At 42.7% G+C, this 13856-nt stretch overlaps 7 non-coding genes across 7 annotated transcripts; all 7 read left to right on the top strand.

Annotated features, from left to right (window-relative positions):
• The first annotated feature begins 1186 nt into the window (after positions 1 to 1186).
• LOC124790962 lies at positions 1187 to 1393 on the top strand. The gene has a single exon (XR_007016412.1). It is a non-coding gene; the product is annotated as a small nucleolar RNA U3 (small nucleolar RNA).
• Positions 1394 to 2346: 953 nt separating this feature from the next.
• On the top strand, positions 2347 to 2465 carry LOC124791080. Its single transcript, XR_007016513.1, has one exon. It is a non-coding gene; the product is annotated as a U5 spliceosomal RNA (small nuclear RNA).
• A 2415-nt stretch (positions 2466 to 4880) lies between these two features.
• On the top strand, positions 4881 to 5087 carry LOC124790961. The gene has a single exon (XR_007016411.1). It is a non-coding gene; the product is annotated as a small nucleolar RNA U3 (small nucleolar RNA).
• A 953-nt stretch (positions 5088 to 6040) lies between these two features.
• LOC124791079 lies at positions 6041 to 6159 on the top strand. The gene has a single exon (XR_007016512.1). It is a non-coding gene; the product is annotated as a U5 spliceosomal RNA (small nuclear RNA).
• A 2415-nt stretch (positions 6160 to 8574) lies between these two features.
• LOC124790959 lies at positions 8575 to 8781 on the top strand. The gene has a single exon (XR_007016410.1). It is a non-coding gene; the product is annotated as a small nucleolar RNA U3 (small nucleolar RNA).
• Positions 8782 to 9734: 953 nt separating this feature from the next.
• Positions 9735 to 9853, top strand: LOC124791078. Its single transcript, XR_007016511.1, has one exon. It is a non-coding gene; the product is annotated as a U5 spliceosomal RNA (small nuclear RNA).
• Positions 9854 to 12801: 2948 nt separating this feature from the next.
• LOC124790958 lies at positions 12802 to 13008 on the top strand. Its single transcript, XR_007016409.1, has one exon. It is a non-coding gene; the product is annotated as a small nucleolar RNA U3 (small nucleolar RNA).
• Positions 13009 to 13856: the final 848 nt, after the last annotated feature.

Genomic DNA, 13856 nt, shown 5'->3' with positions numbered 1-13856 from the left:
GTTACTCCTAAATTTCTGTGGAATAAAGTTTTCTGTATGTGTGTGTGTGTGTTTGAAAATCCCAGAGGTTCAAGTTGGTAGTTTATATGTTGCAAGCGAAAAAAGCTTTTTAGTAAACTGAGGCACTAGCATTAGTTTCCTGTTCACTGTGACAAGGAAGCTAGTATAAAAAGTAGTTTGTGGTTTTGCTTGCAAAGAAGTGCTCATGGGATGAAAGCACTGCTTGGGATTATTCTGAGATGATGGGGGGATTGCTAAACATGTAGCATTTTAGTAAGGAGCTTGTCGGAGTAGTTGTATAGTTGTAAAATTATTTGTTATTTTATGAGAAATTTCTTTATTCATAGCACATGGGCCATCATAGTTGAAGCATACAGATTGGCATGGCATGCGTAGGTCTGTAAAATGTCCTGACAGTGATGTTCATAGAGACTTGTTGTGTACTTTGATTCTTCATCTGTTTAACAGTAGACATAAGAAATGTATTAGTGGAGCAAGTAGCTGTGAAATTACTGGTGTATGATTGATAGTATGGACGTGGCGCTGAATGGAAGTGTTTGTTCAGCTGTGGGTGTTTTCATAATTGCCATGTGAGGAAGAGCAATACTCGTGATAGGCGAAAAGAGATACAGAGAGAAACACATTTGTTGCGAGTATTGTATATCAGCAGCTCCAAGGGCGGGTATCAAGTAAGACGCAAAGTGAAACGAAAGAGGAAGTATGCATGAAAGAGGCCAAATATCGACAAGAGTTCGCACTGTTAAGAGTGAGGTGAATGAGCTAGTGCTGTGCGAAAATTTTCGAAGAGAGAGGCGGTTTTAAAGAAAGCACAAGAGTCCTATGAATGCCCTCTTGTGTGTTTCTCTTTCAGTGGCTATTTGGCATGTCTGCTTGCGCCATAGAATGCTACTGTATGTGCCCCAGGCCGCCATCTAGCGGCCGGAGGTGCAAGCGGTGTTTACATACAGTCTCGCCTGAGGCAATGGTCTCTCATTTCGGAACGCAAGAAGCACTGGTAGCGCACAAAATAGCTGAGTGAGATCATGGCGGCCAAGTAAGAGTAGAAGTTGGTTCTTTGCAGAATGTCCGAGCTTGTAAATCGCGAAATGTGAAGAGTGTGTCGTATTCTCGTAGGGCGTGTTGACGGTCTCGTGGCATAAGTAGCGAGCGGTGATAGCTTGCAAGCAAGATCATACTTCACAGGATCATTTCTGTAGTATGTCTTCAACTCTCTCTAGTTCAAAGCTGGAGTAGACGTAACCACGATGATGAGTGGTAGCACTTTCCCTGAGCGTGAGGCTTGCGATCGAGATTCATCGCATCTTGGTTGTAATCGATGATCGTTCACCACATTCTGAGGGATGTGGGAAGGGAATAGCGCTTTCCGAGTGGTGGTTTTATTATATAGATTAGAAGCGTAAGTCATACCTTTGGTATCGGGACACGCGTCGTTGCAGAAATGTCGCTGCAGGTTGTGGAAGGACTTTGATTGCCACATGTCATGAAAGCTTTGTGGAAGTTTCTCGAGTGTCACGGGGACGAGCCATTTGATTTGGCCTGCTCCAAGTGCTAGGCTTGGATGACAACGACGTACTTTTGAGTTACAAGAATGAGTGAGCAACACAAGAAGAGTGCAATTGATGACCATAAAAAGCTGACACACAACACAGTCTTGATAATCACCACTAATGCATGATGTACGAAACATTTAGGAGGAGCACGTTTGGCTAGCAAACATGAATTGAGTGATTTGCAAGGCACTGTTATCTGCAAGAAGGAATGCATGAAATTGGCAAATGAATAAGACTGGTTCAAATACTATCGACAGAAATTTTATTTCTGTTGTCAACTAGTATTAATTAGATGTGTGGGAGTAGGGGGATATTTCCCTTGCACCATACATCTACATACACGTTGCGTCTGATGTGGCCTAGATTTGCGTACAAAGAACTGTCTAGTTGTCAGTTTTTTCAGTGAACGAGTGTGGTAGGGAGGAGAGAGATTAGTGTTAGATGCAGAGCAGTGCGGGCAGTTGTGTGTCGGACGTTGTATGTCGGACGGTGAGTCGCCGACAGGAATTAGGCGTGCTGCCATCTGTCGGCAGGTGAGGTAATGAAGCAGCTTGAATGGTGACAGAAATGATGGAAATAGTTAACTAAAGAGTAATAGCGACGACATTTGGCAGACACGTGTTTCAGCGTTGACAGTTAGTTTGGGGTGTGTGCTTGCATGACAGTGGAAGTCTGTTGACGGTAGAGAAGTAGACAAGACGGAAAGAATTTTCCGCGTTCTCGCGGAGAAGTAATAGAGAAGCAGCCATAAGTATTGAAGTGAGGGCGTTGATCGGCACTCTGGTTTCCCTTCAAAACGAATAAATCTTTCGCCTTTTACTAAAGATTTCCGTGGAGGGGAACATTAAATGAGTCTACAAGGTATTTTTCGTAGTGCTCGGCTATTGCTGAGCCATCATCACAAGTGAAAACGTAATGTAAGTAGCAAGAGGTAGATTGTGTTGTGTGAATGAAGGGCGTGGAGTAGCGGATGACGTTGGTTCAGGCAGATATTTGTTTTTTTAAAATTTGAAATTGTAATAGGCCGTGTCGTAGTATAATGAAACAAGTACATTTGCCCTGAAATGGCGTGCAGTGTGTTAGACGATTGTGTAAAGAGAGAGCTACAGGACTACCTGGAAACACTTGGTGAACCCTTGCCGTACCTCAGTTCTAGATGATTTGAGAGTGTTTACTTGCACTGCAGTTGCACAACAGCATATAAACTGATATTTGGAAGTGAATGATGAATGATAGGCTTTGTAAGAAATACTGGTATGTGATTAGTAGATTATGTTTTGAAACCCAAAATTATTTTTACCACAGAAGTTTGTGATTTGTAGGTATGATGTGAGTGAGCTTTGGGCCGAAGATGGTGGTTAGTTGGGCAGGATAAGTATTTAAATGGTTTTCAATAGAGTGGATATTAGTGACACTGGCTTGTTGCCATAATGTGTTTGTTCATAACAGTGTACTCAGTTGTGTAGAAGATTTAGGTGAGAAAGAGACAGTTGTTGAATATGACATAAATAGCTAGAAATGAAGTAAGTAGCAATTTCCTGCTAGGTGTAGTTTGGGTATGGTGTGTCTCAGTGAGAGAGAAATCTTGAAATTGAAGGGTTGTTCCTAGCTACAGTCTTGGAAACTATGTATCTGCTGTTGACTCCAATGTTTTCAAGATTACTTGTGTACAAAATTGGGCAGACTTTGCAGTTTCTTCTTCAGTAAATCAGTGGAAGGTGGTGCAGATAATGGTAAAAATGTTCAGTGCCTCCTGTGAGTTGTTGATGCTGCTTGTCTTTTAAGTAAAATTGATAGGGGCTCTTGATTGACCCAGCCATACACAGAGCTGGTGCATACTTGGCTTGAGAAGACTTTGGTCAGTAAATGATGAAATACCAACACAGTGCTCACAACAAAGCTCCTTTCCCTGCATTCTAGTTTCCCTCGGGTATAGAGTGACATGATATTGGCAGAGGATGTGCAGATAATCACTTTGATCAGGCTGTTTGTTTTTTTAATGCTCTTTTACCAGAATCCATGCATAGTGATAACTGTGTTCTCTGGTGGAACACGATGAGAACATTGTGTGAAGTGCACGGAAGTAGCTATTTGAGTATGTATGAAAATGTGAGGTAACCACTGTTACTCCTAAATTTCTGTGGAATAAAGTTTTCTGTATGTGTGTGTGTGTGTTTGAAAATCCCAGAGGTTCAAGTTGGTAGTTTATATGTTGCAAGCGAAAAAAGCTTTTTAGTAAACTGAGGCACTAGCATTAGTTTCCTGTTCACTGTGACAAGGAAGCTAGTATAAAAAGTAGTTTGTGGTTTTGCTTGCAAAGAAGTGCTCATGGGATGAAAGCACTGCTTGGGATTATTCTGAGATGATGGGGGGATTGCTAAACATGTAGCATTTTAGTAAGGAGCTTGTCGGAGTAGTTGTATAGTTGTAAAATTATTTGTTATTTTATGAGAAATTTCTTTATTCATAGCACATGGGCCATCATAGTTGAAGCATACAGATTGGCATGGCATGCGTAGGTCTGTAAAATGTCCTGACAGTGATGTTCATAGAGACTTGTTGTGTACTTTGATTCTTCATCTGTTTAACAGTAGACATAAGAAATGTATTAGTGGAGCAAGTAGCTGTGAAATTACTGGTGTATGATTGATAGTATGGACGTGGCGCTGAATGGAAGTGTTTGTTCAGCTGTGGGTGTTTTCATAATTGCCATGTGAGGAAGAGCAATACTCGTGATAGGCGAAAAGAGATACAGAGAGAAACACATTTGTTGCGAGTATTGTATATCAGCAGCTCCAAGGGCGGGTATCAAGTAAGACGCAAAGTGAAACGAAAGAGGAAGTATGCATGAAAGAGGCCAAATATCGACAAGAGTTCGCACTGTTAAGAGTGAGGTGAATGAGCTAGTGCTGTGCGAAAATTTTCGAAGAGAGAGGCGGTTTTAAAGAAAGCACAAGAGTCCTATGAATGCCCTCTTGTGTGTTTCTCTTTCAGTGGCTATTTGGCATGTCTGCTTGCGCCATAGAATGCTACTGTATGTGCCCCAGGCCGCCATCTAGCGGCCGGAGGTGCAAGCGGTGTTTACATACAGTCTCGCCTGAGGCAATGGTCTCTCATTTCGGAACGCAAGAAGCACTGGTAGCGCACAAAATAGCTGAGTGAGATCATGGCGGCCAAGTAAGAGTAGAAGTTGGTTCTTTGCAGAATGTCCGAGCTTGTAAATCGCGAAATGTGAAGAGTGTGTCGTATTCTCGTAGGGCGTGTTGACGGTCTCGTGGCATAAGTAGCGAGCGGTGATAGCTTGCAAGCAAGATCATACTTCACAGGATCATTTCTGTAGTATGTCTTCAACTCTCTCTAGTTCAAAGCTGGAGTAGACGTAACCACGATGATGAGTGGTAGCACTTTCCCTGAGCGTGAGGCTTGCGATCGAGATTCATCGCATCTTGGTTGTAATCGATGATCGTTCACCACATTCTGAGGGATGTGGGAAGGGAATAGCGCTTTCCGAGTGGTGGTTTTATTATATAGATTAGAAGCGTAAGTCATACCTTTGGTATCGGGACACGCGTCGTTGCAGAAATGTCGCTGCAGGTTGTGGAAGGACTTTGATTGCCACATGTCATGAAAGCTTTGTGGAAGTTTCTCGAGTGTCACGGGGACGAGCCATTTGATTTGGCCTGCTCCAAGTGCTAGGCTTGGATGACAACGACGTACTTTTGAGTTACAAGAATGAGTGAGCAACACAAGAAGAGTGCAATTGATGACCATAAAAAGCTGACACACAACACAGTCTTGATAATCACCACTAATGCATGATGTACGAAACATTTAGGAGGAGCACGTTTGGCTAGCAAACATGAATTGAGTGATTTGCAAGGCACTGTTATCTGCAAGAAGGAATGCATGAAATTGGCAAATGAATAAGACTGGTTCAAATACTATCGACAGAAATTTTATTTCTGTTGTCAACTAGTATTAATTAGATGTGTGGGAGTAGGGGGATATTTCCCTTGCACCATACATCTACATACACGTTGCGTCTGATGTGGCCTAGATTTGCGTACAAAGAACTGTCTAGTTGTCAGTTTTTTCAGTGAACGAGTGTGGTAGGGAGGAGAGAGATTAGTGTTAGATGCAGAGCAGTGCGGGCAGTTGTGTGTCGGACGTTGTATGTCGGACGGTGAGTCGCCGACAGGAATTAGGCGTGCTGCCATCTGTCGGCAGGTGAGGTAATGAAGCAGCTTGAATGGTGACAGAAATGATGGAAATAGTTAACTAAAGAGTAATAGCGACGACATTTGGCAGACACGTGTTTCAGCGTTGACAGTTAGTTTGGGGTGTGTGCTTGCATGACAGTGGAAGTCTGTTGACGGTAGAGAAGTAGACAAGACGGAAAGAATTTTCCGCGTTCTCGCGGAGAAGTAATAGAGAAGCAGCCATAAGTATTGAAGTGAGGGCGTTGATCGGCACTCTGGTTTCCCTTCAAAACGAATAAATCTTTCGCCTTTTACTAAAGATTTCCGTGGAGGGGAACATTAAATGAGTCTACAAGGTATTTTTCGTAGTGCTCGGCTATTGCTGAGCCATCATCACAAGTGAAAACGTAATGTAAGTAGCAAGAGGTAGATTGTGTTGTGTGAATGAAGGGCGTGGAGTAGCGGATGACGTTGGTTCAGGCAGATATTTGTTTTTTTAAAATTTGAAATTGTAATAGGCCGTGTCGTAGTATAATGAAACAAGTACATTTGCCCTGAAATGGCGTGCAGTGTGTTAGACGATTGTGTAAAGAGAGAGCTACAGGACTACCTGGAAACACTTGGTGAACCCTTGCCGTACCTCAGTTCTAGATGATTTGAGAGTGTTTACTTGCACTGCAGTTGCACAACAGCATATAAACTGATATTTGGAAGTGAATGATGAATGATAGGCTTTGTAAGAAATACTGGTATGTGATTAGTAGATTATGTTTTGAAACCCAAAATTATTTTTACCACAGAAGTTTGTGATTTGTAGGTATGATGTGAGTGAGCTTTGGGCCGAAGATGGTGGTTAGTTGGGCAGGATAAGTATTTAAATGGTTTTCAATAGAGTGGATATTAGTGACACTGGCTTGTTGCCATAATGTGTTTGTTCATAACAGTGTACTCAGTTGTGTAGAAGATTTAGGTGATAAAGAGACAGTTGTTGAATATGACATAAATAGCTAGAAATGAAGTAAGTAGCAATTTCCTGCTAGGTGTAGTTTGGGTATGGTGTGTCTCAGTGAGAGAGAAATCTTGAAATTGAAGGGTTGTTCCTAGCTACAGTCTTGGAAACTATGTATCTGCTGTTGACTCCAATGTTTTCAAGATTACTTGTGTACAAAATTGGGCAGACTTTGCAGTTTCTTCTTCAGTAAATCAGTGGAAGGTGGTGCAGATAATGGTAAAAATGTTCAGTGCCTCCTGTGAGTTGTTGATGCTGCTTGTCTTTTAAGTAAAATTGATAGGGGCTCTTGATTGACCCAGCCATACACAGAGCTGGTGCATACTTGGCTTGAGAAGACTTTGGTCAGTAAATGATGAAATACCAACACAGTGCTCACAACAAAGCTCCTTTCCCTGCATTCTAGTTTCCCTCGGGTATAGAGTGACATGATATTGGCAGAGGATGTGCAGATAATCACTTTGATCAGGCTGTTTGTTTTTTTAATGCTCTTTTACCAGAATCCATGCATAGTGATAACTGTGTTCTCTGGTGGAACACGATGAGAACATTGTGTGAAGTGCACGGAAGTAGCTATTTGAGTAGGTATGAAAATGTGAGGTAACCACTGTTACTCCTAAATTTCTGTGGAATAAAGTTTTCTGTATGTGTGTGTGTGTGTTTGAAAATCCCAGAGGTTCAAGTTGGTAGTTTATATGTTGCAAGCGAAAAAAGCTTTTTAGTAAACTGAGGCACTAGCATTAGTTTCCTGTTCACTGTGACAAGGAAGCTAGTATAAAAAGTAGTTTGTGGTTTTGCTTGCAAAGAAGTGCTCATGGGATGAAAGCACTGCTTGGGATTATTCTGAGATGATGGGGGGATTGCTAAACATGTAGCATTTTAGTAAGGAGCTTGTCGGAGTAGTTGTATAGTTGTAAAATTATTTGTTATTTTATGAGAAATTTCTTTATTCATAGCACATGGGCCATCATAGTTGAAGCATACAGATTGGCATGGCATGCTTAGGTCTGTAAAATGTCCTGACAGTGATGTTCATAGAGACTTGTTGTGTACTTTGATTCTTCATCTGTTTAACAGTAGACATAAGAAATGTATTAGTGGAGCAAGTAGCTGTGAAATTACTGGTGTATGATTGATAGTATGGACGTGGCGCTGAATGGAAGTGTTTGTTCAGCTGTGGGTGTTTTCATAATTGCCATGTGAGGAAGAGCAATACTCGTGATAGGCGAAAAGAGATACAGAGAGAAACACATTTGTTGCGAGTATTGTATATCAGCAGCTCCAAGGGCGGGTATCAAGTAAGACGCAAAGTGAAACGAAAGAGGAAGTATGCATGAAAGAGGCCAAATATCGACAAGAGTTCGCACTGTTAAGAGTGAGGTGAATGAGCTAGTGCTGTGCGAAAATTTTCGAAGAGAGAGGCGGTTTTAAAGAAAGCACAAGAGTCCTATGAATGCCCTCTTGTGTGTTTCTCTTTCAGTGGCTATTTGGCATGTCTGCTTGCGCCATAGAATGCTACTGTATGTGCCCCAGGCCGCCATCTAGCGGCCGGAGGTGCAAGCGGTGTTTACATACAGTCTCGCCTGAGGCAATGGTCTCTCATTTCGGAACGCAAGAAGCACTGGTAGCGCACAAAATAGCTGAGTGAGATCATGGCGGCCAAGTAAGAGTAGAAGTTGGTTCTTTGCAGAATGTCCGAGCTTGTAAATCGCGAAATGTGAAGAGTGTGTCGTATTCTCGTAGGGCGTGTTGACGGTCTCGTGGCATAAGTAGCGAGCGGTGATAGCTTGCAAGCAAGATCATACTTCACAGGATCATTTCTGTAGTATGTCTTCAACTCTCTCTAGTTCAAAGCTGGAGTAGACGTAACCACGATGATGAGTGGTAGCACTTTCCCTGAGCGTGAGGCTTGCGATCGAGATTCATCGCATCTTGGTTGTAATCGATGATCGTTCACCACATTCTGAGGGATGTGGGAAGGGAATAGCGCTTTCCGAGTGGTGGTTTTATTATATAGATTAGAAGCGTAAGTCATACCTTTGGTATCGGGACACGCGTCGTTGCAGAAATGTCGCTGCAGGTTGTGGAAGGACTTTGATTGCCACATGTCATGAAAGCTTTGTGGAAGTTTCTCGAGTGTCACGGGGACGAGCCATTTGATTTGGCCTGCTCCAAGTGCTAGGCTTGGATGACAACGACGTACTTTTGAGTTACAAGAATGAGTGAGCAACACAAGAAGAGTGCAATTGATGACCATAAAAAGCTGACACACAACACAGTCTTGATAATCACCACTAATGCATGATGTACGAAACATTTAGGAGGAGCACGTTTGGCTAGCAAACATGAATTGAGTGATTTGCAAGGCACTGTTATCTGCAAGAAGGAATGCATGAAATTGGCAAATGAATAAGACTGGTTCAAATACTATCGACAGAAATTTTATTTCTGTTGTCAACTAGTATTAATTAGATGTGTGGGAGTAGGGGGATATTTCCCTTGCACCATACATCTACATACACGTTGCGTCTGATGTGGCCTAGATTTGCGTACAAAGAACTGTCTAGTTGTCAGTTTTTTCAGTGAACGAGTGTGGTAGGGAGGAGAGAGATTAGTGTTAGATGCAGAGCAGTGCGGGCAGTTGTGTGTCGGACGTTGTATGTCGGACGGTGAGTCGCCGACAGGAATTAGGCGTGCTGCCATCTGTCGGCAGGTGAGGTAATGAAGCAGCTTGAATGGTGACAGAAATGATGGAAATAGTTAACTAAAGAGTAATAGCGACGACATTTGGCAGACACGTGTTTCAGCGTTGACAGTTAGTTTGGGGTGTGTGCTTGCATGACAGTGGAAGTCTGTTGACGGTAGAGAAGTAGACAAGACGGAAAGAATTTTCCGCGTTCTCGCGGAGAAGTAATAGAGAAGCAGCCATAAGTATTGAAGTGAGGGCGTTGATCGGCACTCTGGTTTCCCTTCAAAACGAATAAATCTTTCGCCTTTTACTAAAGATTTCCGTGGAGGGGAACATTAAATGAGTCTACAAGGTATTTTTCGTAGTGCTCGGCTATTGCTGAGCCATCATCACAAGTGAAAACGTAATGTAAGTAGCAAGAGGTAGATTGTGTTGTGTGAATGAAGGGCGTGGAGTAGCGGATGACGTTGGTTCAGGCAGATATTTGTTTTTTTAAAATTTGAAATTGTAATAGGCCGTGTCGTAGTATAATGAAACAAGTACATTTGCCCTGAAATGGCGTGCAGTGTGTTAGACGATTGTGTAAAGAGAGAGCTACAGGACTACCTGGAAACACTTGGTGAACCCTTGCCGTACCTCAGTTCTAGATGATTTGAGAGTATTTACTTGCACTGCAGTTGCACAACAGCATATAAACTGATATTTGGAAGTGAATGATGAATGATAGGCTTTGTAAGAAATACTGGTATGTGATTAGTAGATTATGTTTTGAAACCCAAAATTATTTTTACCACAGAAGTTTGTGATTTGTAGGTATGATGTGAGTGAGCTTTGGGCCGAAGATGGTGGTTAGTTGGGCAGGATAAGTATTTAAATGGTTTTCAATAGAGTGGATATTAGTGACACTGGCTTGTTGCCATAATGTGTTTGTTCATAACAGTGTACTCAGTTGTGTAGAAGATTTAGGTGAGAAAGAGACAGTTGTTGAATATGACATAAATAGCTAGAAATGAAGTAAGTAGCAATTTCCTGCTAGGTGTAGTTTGGGTATGGTGTGTCTCAGTGAGAGAGAAATCTTGAAATTGAAGGGTTGTTCCTAGCTACAGTCTTGGAAACTATGTATCTGCTGTTGACTCCAATGTTTTCAAGATTACTTGTGTACAAAATTGGGCAGACTTTGCAGTTTCTTCTTCAGTAAATCAGTGGAAGGTGGTGCAGATAATGGTAAAAATGTTCAGTGCCTCCTGTGAGTTGTTGATGCTGCTTGTCTTTTAAGTAAAATTGATAGGGGCTCTTGATTGACCCAGCCATACACAGAGCTGGTGCATACTTGGCTTGAGAAGACTTTGGTCAGTAAATGATGAAATACCAACACAGTGCTCACAACAAAGCTCCTTTCCCTGCATTCTAGTTTCCCTCGGGTATAGAGTGACATGATATTGGCAGAGGATGTGCAGATAATCACTTTGATCAGGCTGTTTGTTTTTTTAATGCTCTTTTACCAGAATCCATGCATAGTGATAACTGTGTTCTCTGGTGGAACACGATGAGAACATTGTGTGAAGTGCACGGAAGTAGCTATTTGAGTAGGTATGAAAATGTGAGGTAACCACTGTTACTCCTAAATTTCTGTGGAATAAAGTTTTCTGTATGTGTGTGTGTGTGTGTTTGAAAATCCCAGAGGTTCAAGTTGGTAGTTTATATGTTGCAAGCGAAAAAAGCTTTTTAGTAAACTGAGGCACTAGCATTAGTTTCCTGTTCACTGTGACAAGGAAGCTAGTATAAAAAGTAGTTTGTGGTTTTGCTTGCAAAGAAGTGCTCATGGGATGAAAGCACTGCTTGGGATTATTCTGAGATGATGGGGGGATTGCTAAACATGTAGCATTTTAGTAAGGAGCTTGTCGGAGTAGTTGTATAGTTGTAAAATTATTTGTTATTTTATGAGAAATTTCTTTATTCATAGCACATGGGCCATCATAGTTGAAGCATACAGATTGGCATGGCATGCGTAGGTCTGTAAAATGTCCTGACAGTGATGTTCATAGAGACTTGTTGTGTACTTTGATTCTTCATCTGTTTAACAGTAGACATAAGAAATGTATTAGTGGAGCAAGTAGCTGTGAAATTACTGGTGTATGATTGATAGTATGGACGTGGCGCTGAATGGAAGTGTTTGTTCAGCTGTGGGTGTTTTCATAATTGCCATGTGAGGAAGAGCAATACTCGTGATAGGCGAAAAGAGATACAGAGAGAAACACATTTGTTGCGAGTATTGTATATCAGCAGTTCCAAGGGCGGGTATCAAGTAAGACGCAAAGTGAAACGAAAGAGGAAGTATGCATGAAAGAGGCCAAATATCGACAAGAGTTCGCACTGTTAAGAGTGAGGTGAATGAGCTAGTGCTGTGCGAAAATTTTCGAAGAGAGAGGCGGTTTTAAAGAAAGCACAAGAGTCCTATGAATGCCCTCTTGTGTGTTTCTCTTTCAGTGGCTATTTGGCATGTCTGCTTGCGCCATAGAATGCTACTGTATGTGCCCCAGGCCGCCATCTAGCGGCCGGAGGTGCAAGCGGTGTTTACATACAGTCTCGCCTGAGGCAATGGTCTCTCATTTCGGAACGCAAGAAGCACTGGTAGCGCACAAAATAGCTGAGTGAGATCATGGCGGCCAAGTAAGAGTAGAAGTTGGTTCTTTGCAGAATGTCCGAGCTTGTAAATCGCGAAATGTGAAGAGTGTGTCGTATTCTCGTAGGGCGTGTTGACGGTCTCGTGGCATAAGTAGCGAGCGGTGATAGCTTGCAAATCTCCCTTTTCCCTCCCTCCTCCTTTTCTCGTCCCTCGTCCCCCGGGCCCCCCCCCTCCCCTGTCCCTATCCTCCTGTCCCCGTCTCCTAAGCCATGGCATCCTCTTTTCCTCCCCTCTCCCCCTCCTCATCCCTGTTGCCCTCTTGGCAGGTCCCCGGACTCGCACACGCTCAGTGGACATTCGCGCGCCGGAGATCACCGCCATCAGTGTATCGTGTGTGCCGTCATGTTTAGTGTTCAGTGTTTACCGTCACACTCCATCGTTCACCAGTGCCATCGTCTCCTTCAGTGTTTGTGCGTCGTCTCAACAGTTTGCAGTGTGGCTTATCGTCGAGTGTGAACGGCTCCGTGTTTGTTTCTCTGTGTCTCCTGTTTTATTGCCCACCATTTTGTAACTTTTATGTTTTTCTCCTGTTTTTGCTCATTGTACCTTCTATGGCTGAAGAGCAGCGTAGTATGCTGCTGACAGCCTGCCTGCTGTCCAGGCTTTAAAATAACAATAAAGTAAAAAAAAAAAAAAAGCTTGCAAGCAAGATCATACTTCACAGGATCATTTCTGTAGTATGTCTTCAACTCTCTCTAGTTCAAAGCTGGAGTAGACGTAACCACGATGATGAGTGGTAGCACTTTCCCTGAGCGTGAGGCTTGCGATCGAGATTCATCGCATCTTGGTTGTAATCGATGATCGTTCACCACATTCTGAGGGATGTGGGAAGGGAATAGCGCTTTCCGAGTGGTGGTTTTATTATATAGATTAGAAGCGTAAGTCATACCTTTGGTATCGGGACACGCGTCGTTGCAGAAATGTCGCTGCAGGTTGTGGAAGGACTTTGATTGCCACATGTCATGAAAGCTTTGTGGAAGTTTCTCGAGTGTCACGGGGACGAGCCATTTGATTTGGCCTGCTCCAAGTGCTAGGCTTGGATGACAACGACGTACTTTTGAGTTACAAGAATGAGTGAGCAACACAAGAAGAGTGCAATTGATGACCATAAAAAGCTGACACACAACACAGTCTTGATAATCACCACTAATGCATGATGTACGAAACATTTAGGAGGAGCACGTTTGGCTAGCAAACATGAATTGAGTGATTTGCAAGGCACTGTTATCTGCAAGAAGGAATGCATGAAATTGGCAAATGAATAAGACTGGTTCAAATACTATCGACAGAAATTTTATTTCTGTTGTCAACTAGTATTAATTAGATGTGTGGGAGTAGGGGGATATTTCCCTTGCACCATACATCTACATACACGTTGCGTCTGATGTGGCCTAGATTTGCGTACAAAGAACTGTCTAGTTGTCAGTTTTTTCAGTGAACGAGTGTGGTAGGGAGGAGAGAGATTAGTGTTAGATGCAGAGCAGTGCGGGCAGTTGTGTGTCGGACGTTGTATGTCGGACGGTGAGTCGCCGACAGGAATTAGGCGTGCTGCCATCTGTCGGCAGGTGAGGTAATGAAGCAGCTTGAATGGTGACAGAAATGATGGAAATAGTTAACTAAAGAGTAATAGCGACGACATTTGGCAGACACGTGTTTCAGCGTTGACAGTTAGTTTGGGGTGTGTGCTTGCATGACAGTGGAA

The sequence above is a fragment of the Schistocerca piceifrons genome, chromosome 3, assembly GCF_021461385.2.
Source record: "Schistocerca piceifrons isolate TAMUIC-IGC-003096 chromosome 3, iqSchPice1.1, whole genome shotgun sequence".
In the NCBI taxonomy this organism is placed as follows: Eukaryota; Metazoa; Arthropoda; class Insecta; order Orthoptera; family Acrididae; genus Schistocerca; species Schistocerca piceifrons.
This window is presented reverse-complemented; position numbering and strand designations above follow the sequence as displayed.